Raw genomic sequence first — 8,516 nt, forward strand, 5'->3', positions numbered from 1 at the left:
AGATCCTCACAGGCTGAAGTCGGCCCTGTCGCTGCATTCAGTCTCTCTCTCTCTTTCTCTCTCTTTCTATTTTCTAGCCCTTGCTTTCATGAGCTCGTTGGCGGAATGTCGTCCAAATGAAAACCGCATGCTCTCATTAGAGACGTCCCAGAGATCCTGCTAGATGCAATTGACGTTAATTCACAAGCCCGATAAAGTGTATGGGGTTCGTTCCTTTTCCCCCAGTTTGCTTTGAATGCTTAAGATCTTGCAAGGTCAGCAGCAGGCCAAAAAAATCAGAAAAGTCCCCTTTTCTTCTTTACATATTGCTCCAGTAAAGGAATGATCTCCCCCTGTGCTGAACCCCAGTTTTTCCAATTTTTGTCTGATTACATCTGCCAGCTCCACATCAAATGTGAGCAGAGGCCTTCGTATTACCTTACTCACCGATTCTGATTTTGTCCAAACAAACGTGACGGCATTTGTTAATTTGCAAATTCGCCTTGCAATTGTGTGTAACATCGTGGGCACGAGAAGGTCACGAAGTGCATAATTTGACATAAAGATATCTTGTTTGCACGACGAAATGGTTGCTACAGTCATGGGGTCTTAGAGAAACAGAAGCAGTAAAAACATCAGAGATTCAGAGATATTTTACAATGTAATGTGATAATCACTACTGTAGGTCTTGATACAACATCCTATTATTTTTTTTACAATTATATATATATATATATATATATATATATATATATATATATATATATATATATATATATATATATATATATATATATATATATAATTGTAAGAATAGTAGTATGTTGTTACCCTAACCCTAGATGTTGTATCAAGATCTACAGTATATTTAAACAATAAATTGCTTTAATAAGCAATGGTTATTTTTACAAATTACTTATTAAATATAAATGTATATTTGTGTGGGCATTTGTTTAAGGCAAGTTTATTATTATATATGATTAGCTTACTATGGCCTTGCTTTACAAAATAGTTAACAAAATTGAGTTAAACATTTTGTTTGGCTAGGTCTTGAACATGTTTACCAAAATGCATTAAAAAAATTTGTTTTTTATAGAATATTATAATAAATAAATCAGTAAAAATTGTACTTCTTTTTAATTATGTAAATATTATGCAATGACCTTGCCAGTTTTTTAGTCCTGCTGAAGAGCTGCACTAGTTGATGATAAAACTATAATATATATTGGGCTTTTATTATACCCAGTTGAGGATGAGTTCCATCTTGAGTCTGGTTCCTCTCTCTAATATCATATATTTTAAAGCTGACAGCAGTATACAATAAAATTAAATTGAATTTTTGCCTCGTACCTTGTGCTCCAAATGCTGTCACTTTTTAGCATTAAACACACTTTGTATAAGGTACATTCAATTGAAGGTGAACAGGAATATAATCTTTGTGGACATGACAGTAAGTTAATTTTTAGTTTATTTTGATTTAATTCAGGTAATTTGGCACAAGGTAGTAAGGCAGGTTGATTTACACTGACATTATTTTTCTTTCTCTCTGCAGTGTCAAACAAAATGTGAACCAAACGGGCAAACAGTCATTCCTTTGAGATGGTAAATGTATGAAAAGAGAAGACTGAAGCTTAGGGTTTTATTTCTCAATGTTGCTGTATTAATGCGATTCAGCAAAAAAAAAATACAAATGACTATAGATTAATTCTGAAAATAGCTAATTTTAATCACACTTTAAGGAAATGTAAATATATTCAGCAAAGATTTGTTTTTAGTTTTTGGCCTGTGATTCTCTTTTTCTTACAGTAGTCTTCACTGAGTCACTTGAAAGACAAGTGTGCAGTGACTCTTGATTTTCTTTTCATATGTGATTTCCAAACATAACCTGCATCTCTTACTAATTTGTGTTTACACTTTTAATGCAAATCCATTGTGATAGCATGTTATATTTGCCAGATAGCCTGTTTCTTTATCTGATGAAACAATTTGTATTCATCTTTGCTTGACAAAATCCAACACAGACTCACGTCATTTTATGATATAGTCACAAACTATAATTTATCAATTCGTGTTCATGGAACCGAATTTCCCTTTTTTCATGTCACTCAGATTAGAAAATAAATAACAAACGAGAAAAAAACAATAACGCATCTGTGGTATCCAGTGGCAGAAAACTTTGGCAGAGGCACCAAAAATACTTTCTATTGAAATACATTACAAAGAAAGTCGTCCTCAGTGACACGAAAAAAGAGGGAGATTTGTGTCTATGAACACAAATCAATAGATTACAGTCACGAAATGCCTTGAGACTGGGCTGATCAATCACACTAAAAAAATAGAATATAAATGTTTTGGGTTTTATTAACAGTCGTCTATTGATATTTAAACACTGACGAAGGTCTGTCAATCGTTATTTTTAGCTATATACTGCAACATATTAGTAAAAAAAAAAAAAAAAAAATCTGAAATTTTTACTTTAATTTAGGGTAATTTAATTACTTTAAGGGACCAAAAATAATTACATACTTATGTAATTATAAAATAAATTATCAATAGTTGGTTGCAAATCCTTTGCATTTAATGACCGCCTGAAGTCTGGAAACAATAGACCTGATCAGAAACTGGGTTTCTTTCCTGTTAATGCTCTGCTGGGCTTTTACTGCAGCTGTCTTCAGTTCCTGCTTGTTTTTGAGGTGTTTTGCCTACAGCAAATGAAATGCATGCTTAACTGGAATCAGGTCAGGTGGTTGACTTGGCCAAAAGTCTTTGGTTGCTTTTACAATATGCTTCAGGTCATTGTCCGTTTGCACTGTGAAGAACTGTCTAATGGGTTTTAAAGCATTTGGCCGAATCCGAGTAGATAACATAGCCTTATACATATGAACTAATCCTGCACCTTTTGTCAGCAATTCCATAAATTAATTTATGGAACCAATTATTTTGGCAGCAGCTCACACCAAAAGATAAGTTGGTATGCTTTGGATCATGAAAATGCATCGAAAAAATGTTTGCTTCTCATCAAGACAAGTTGATCTTTGTCTCATATGTGCATAGGTTCCTGAATGATATGGTATTTTTTTTTAGATGGTTTTGGTCTTCCTGTTTTTGAGGCATACAAATGGGGTGATGTTGTGGTAAACCCTCGTTATTAACTCTGATGAAGTCTTCTCTTGTTTGTTGACTTTGACACAGATACGCCTACCTCCGGGAGGGTGTTCGTGGTCTGGCCAGCTGTAGTGAAGAGGTTGTTTATCATTGGGGAAAATTATTCTTCTGTCATTTTTGCCACAGTTATTTTTAACGATGTACCAAATAGTTAATTTGACCACATATAATGTTTTTGTTATCTCTATGACTAATTAGTTTTAATTTTTTTAACCTAATGATGGATTGCTTCACTGACAGTGATTGTCAGACTTTATATTAAGAGTAACAAATTTCAAATGCAAATGTCACACTTGGAATCAACCCTATATAGTTAATCTGTTTTCCATAAAATTTCATTTCACTTTAATTTAAAAAGTAATACATACCTGGCCATAGAACAAATGAGCTGTCCAATTGTTTAAGGGGGGTCCATTCTGTTGGGTCAAATATATAAAGTTTTAATATTTATTACAATGTTCACTTTATTTTGATGTAAATACCCTCAAATTAAAACAATGTTTTAAAAAGTGCATTTTTGAGCTCAAATTCAATATTTGATTTATAATAATAAAATAACAATACATAATACGTAATTAAATTATATATGCATAAATGAAATATACAAACATTAAAAACAAGCATTTGAACGTAGTAAAGCGCAGAAAATCCCAAGACAAATGCTATAAAAAAAGAATAAAACTGAGAAACGCGGCAAGTTAACAGACTTAATAAAAAAAGAAAAAAGCTATGCATTGGTGTAAAAATGCATAAGCATTCGCGGTTAACCACAACAGTAATTAAAATTTAATTGTTTACTGCTGCTGTTATTTGCTGCTTTAAGATTTAGTTTGTTCGCACCGTTTTAATTGAATCGATCACTGTCGATCACGTGATTGCGCCACCTGTTGCTCGAGTCACGACAGAACAGATCCAGTGCGACTCTTCCGAAGTTTCCAAAAAGTTTACACAATAGCACTTTTTTTTTAAATATACCATTTTTACATGAGGATTATACAGTTTTTGCTTACCGTGCTGATGTTTCGCCTTCATCCGTGACACCACTGTTTTATTTTCGCGTGCTTGTGCATCACTGTGGTACTTCCAGGATTCACACTCAGCTTTATAACTTGCAGGTACAGTTTTCCTTTTTGCGTTTAATATAAAAAATGCTCCAATGCCTTGCATTTAATATACAAATGCTCCCATGCCTTGGATGATTTGGGACGCAGAATTTTTCCTGCTGCCGATTGGCAATGTACTGTCCGCCATTTTCTTAAGCAGTTGTGTCGTCTCACGCTAACCCGTAAATTAAGCAGCCCAACTAATCGATAACGGTATTCGTTGACAACGAATTTCATAATCGATTTTTATAGATTAGTTGTTGCAGCTCTAATGTGGAGTAACATACCAAGTGGAAATAATTAGGTGTTTATAGTTTGTTAATGAACTAATTGAATTAAATACTGATATTTAAATAGGAAACAAACCAATTAAACCAATAATAAAAACAGCTGATTTATGGGGTTATTATTTTAATCTGTCTGCCATCAACATACATTTTGATTTTTATAGTAGATATGCAAAAGAAATATAGACAGAAAAAGTTATCTAAAACAAAGAAGGACAATAAATGTTTAAAAATATGTTTTCCGAATGTGAAGAGACATGAGCTATTTAGCATGATAACTACAGCTTATGACTCTTAAATAGAGTCATAAATAGAGTACAACAGCACTGCACATATAGAACATACACAATCAGCTAAATAAGACCACGACAAAAGAGAGAAATCACTGCTAGACAGTAGTCTTCTAAGAACAAATAGAGATAACACTGATGAAAAAAAACTAATTTGTTTATGTATCTTAAGTTTATTTTATTATTTGTCCCCAAGCACAATTTAACTGGGTCCATTTTAAATCCTTGAGCATAGCTAACTATCTCTCTTTTCATTTAGGTAATAAAATTAAATATATCTTTATTAAAATAATAATAATAAAAAAAAAAAACATCAGTAGCTCAAAAAAAGTGATATAATATCAAACTGTGGAGGTCATTCACCCTAGCTATGATGTGTTCACCATTTTATTTACTGAGCAAATAGCAATATGTCAACACAAGTGCACACAAGATACATTATTATTAATTTCAAATAGTACTAAGATTGTTTTTCTTTTCATATATAGATAAAATAGTCTCTAACTATTTTTGCTCCATTACACTGCTGTGGTCAGTAACTGCCTCTTTACCAAATCCCATCAAGCTCAGTTTGATAGAATTGGTATTGAGTTTGATTGATAATGACATTCAGACATTGCACCAGTTTTCAGCATGGAAAAATATAAACAAAAATGATGTGCCTGAGTTGACCCAAGCAACTAAGGAAAATAATGAAACCACAAAGTGAAGCAAAGGAATCATTTTCAAGGTTAAGCATTCACTTGTGTGAGTCTAGAGCATAATACAATTGACCTAAGACTTACTACAAGTACTTCCCAATTTAAAGTGTCTGCTTTTAACACAGCGCATATCCCTGGCAAAGGTCTTTAAAATAATTGTTACTGACTGTCCTATTTAGCTTTTCCACTGTAACTTAGATATCTGATACAAACTCCCCTGTTACTATGTTTGCATCTGGTTCCATTTTTAACATCAATGAGAGAGAAAAATTAGAAAAACAAGATTAGTGAAAATTGACTGGCAGTGAAAGTTTTCTGTAGGTTGACGTTTTCCTGGCAGCTTTCACTGCCTGCCTCGCCCAACTTGCTCAAATGATCGTCTCATCCTCAAAATTAAATGTTCCTGAAGTAGAGCCCTCACAGTATTTGTATTCAGTGGCATCCGCTGAGGTTCTAGAATCTCCATCGTGGTCCTTGCCTGTTTTCTTATTTTGAAGAACGCTCCGGAAAAGTGTAAGAGCAAGAAAGGAATAAATGAACATAACAAACAGTACGTAAAAATAAGCATTGTCATAGGATTTTCTAGACGGGTTTAAGACAGTTGTTTCGCTTGGGGTGACAGTTCTTAGATTCACAAGAAAGTTTGCATGGTTATTCCGTTCCTCCAAAATGACATCCTTGCATTTAGACAGAAGAGTAAGTAGCATTGTCTTATTCATTGTTCCACTACTGGCAAGCGGTTACCAACGAAAGAACAATATGCACTTAATGCACCGTTCTGCACTTTTTTTTTTTTACAAACATAGCATTTATACTGACCCAATAGTCATCAATAGTTCCTTCTGATGATTCACTGAATCTCTGTGCAGCATTAGACAAAGAGCAAGTCACAACGTCCCTTTTAAAATCCAAATTCTGGCCACTTCAGTACATGCTTTGTCCAGTCAGAACAATATATTATGAAAAATCCTGCTTAAGTTTGTAAAGTAAAGCTGAACGTGCAATGGCTATTTTGTCATGCACACAGGCTGGATGTTGTCTCTCTGGGAAATTGAAAAAGCAGTTGGTGAGACAGTTTTAGAAAGGAATGCTGTCCTGCTCTGCTGTTTGTTTGTCACACTCAAGATAAAGAGACATCTCTAAGATAGATACGTCATTAATTTTCCATTTATACTCACAACATTATAAATGGCTTTTATTTTTTATTTTAAATTACTGTATTTAAAAAAAAGACAATTTGCAAATGCATGCACACAAGAGAAAAGTGTAAGAAAAAAAACACAATCTTCAATATTGAATTTAATAACAAATACTGCAGGATATCATTCTTTTTTTTTCTCAGATTCACTGTTATTTAAAACTTTTTTACATTCTTTTTTCTTCTATTTCTATTAATACATTATTTATGATACACAGAAAGACAATCATTAACTGTCTTTCATCTTTCTTTGATCACAGATGGGAAAGTAAAAAATAAATAGAAATTTGTTGTTGATGATAATGATGATGATAATGATGATGATGAGATGATGATTATTTCTCTAGAATATTTTTAAAGACCCTCACAGCCAATGACACTTATTAACAATTTAATTGACACAGAAACAATTAAAGAAATAGCAAAAAACTAATTAGGAAAAATTACTATCCTGTCAACCTTGATTGTGGAAATGGAAATGACACACAATCCAAAGAACAAGATGTTTTTTGTGCAATATGCGAAAATGAAGTATAATTACAATAGTGTTACAGAAGCTGTACTGAATTACATAATAATTTGAAACAAAAATAGGTTTGCTGTGCAATTCTGAAGGTTTCCCATTCACAGAGGAAACTCAATCAAGACAAAAATTACTGTAAATGCAGAGTAGAAAAAAAAATGTGTGTGTGTGTGTGTGTGTGTGTGTGTGTGTGTGTGTGTGTGTGTGTGTGTGTGTGTGTGTGCGTGTGTGCGTTATATATGCCATTCAGAACTGCCCTGATGAAATACTCTCTGTCTTTCCCTTCATATGTAATGCTGAGTCTATAATTTCAGTGAAATTATGTGGACTTGATTAAGGCTTTAACCTCAAAATCTATGACATGCATGTTTCTTTCCACACATTTATTCTCCCTCAGTTTTAACCTCTTTGACAAACAGTCCAGTACTTATTTAAAGTCAGAGGTTTATACATGTTGCATTTTGTCTTTCTTGCCTTTTGAAATCCATTACTCTTTTCTTAAATGCTCGCTCTCTCTTTCTCGCTCTCTAGTTCCCACGTGTCCTTGCAGCAATATGCACCATTGTCCTTCTAACTCTTCACTCTCCCCTTTCACCCTTCTCCATCTCCCAGTGACGTAAGAGCACCCGTAACTCTTACCCTGTCAGCTCTGCTGGAGTGCTCTTGCATTTTCAAAGAGTGCCAGGGTCAAAAGTTAAGTCGTCTCCAATGTGTGTTAATCTGGCTGCCACTCAGATCCATGCTAAAAGAGAGCCTGAATACATCATGTTTTCTCGATTGTTGTGAGTATTGTGGCCTTTGTTTTACTTCAATATAAATGTGAATAAAAGAATCTATGTTTTTTTTTTAAGGAACATCTTATTGTTTAGTTAGTATAAGTAGTTTCATGAAAAGTATTAGAATAATATATACACATACTAACACACTAATCTCACAGAAAGAGAGAGAGAGAGAGAGAGAGAGAGAGAGAGAGAGAGAGAGAGAGAGGAGTGACAGTACCAGCTGCAAGCACCAGATCTAAGTAAAATAAAAAAGACAGAGGACCGAAAAGGAGACAGTAGAGGAAGGGCAATGAAATATTTGATGTTTGAAGTCTTTGAACAACATTTTGTGTGTGAGTGTGTGTGTGTGTGTGTGAGTGTGTGAGTGAGTGTGTGTGTGTGTGTGTGTGTGTGTGTGTGTGTGTGTGTGTGTGTGTGTGTGTGTGTATGTTGGGAGACACAAGTGTGTAATGTCACCTCATGAACTACGAACCAGAGTTCTCAGAAGG

Source organism: Silurus aristotelis, assembly GCF_946808225.1.
Source record: "Silurus aristotelis genome assembly, chromosome: 22".
NCBI classification, from domain to species: domain Eukaryota; kingdom Metazoa; phylum Chordata; class Actinopteri; order Siluriformes; family Siluridae; genus Silurus; species Silurus aristotelis.